The sequence below is a fragment of the Penaeus monodon genome, chromosome 30 (assembly GCF_015228065.2).
Source record: "Penaeus monodon isolate SGIC_2016 chromosome 30, NSTDA_Pmon_1, whole genome shotgun sequence".
Taxonomy (NCBI): Eukaryota; Metazoa; Arthropoda; class Malacostraca; order Decapoda; family Penaeidae; genus Penaeus; species Penaeus monodon.
This window is the reverse complement of record NC_051415.1, coordinates 22,651,594-22,651,889: the sequence shown is the minus strand read 5'-3', so window position 1 is coordinate 22,651,889 and position 296 is coordinate 22,651,594.

Below are 296 nucleotides of genomic sequence, written 5' to 3'. Positions count from 1 at the left end.
ACGTGCACATAAGGTGTCACAGCCTGGTCTCTTTCTTTCTCTTCTTTTCTCGGAAAACGACGGATTGGGGAGGTGATTATCATACTTTTTTTTAATAGCTAGTGTTTGATGGTGGTATGCCGTGACCACCTTCAGTGTGCCTCCGCAACCATACACATCCGGTGGGCTTGAGTTCGTTGTGAAGCTTGGTGCATAATGAGGCCGCGATGATGGTGTGTGTAGAAGTGCCTGGTAATTAACACATCGCCATCGGGAAACTTGGCGTGGTGCAAATTGGCACTGATGACCCTGCGAGG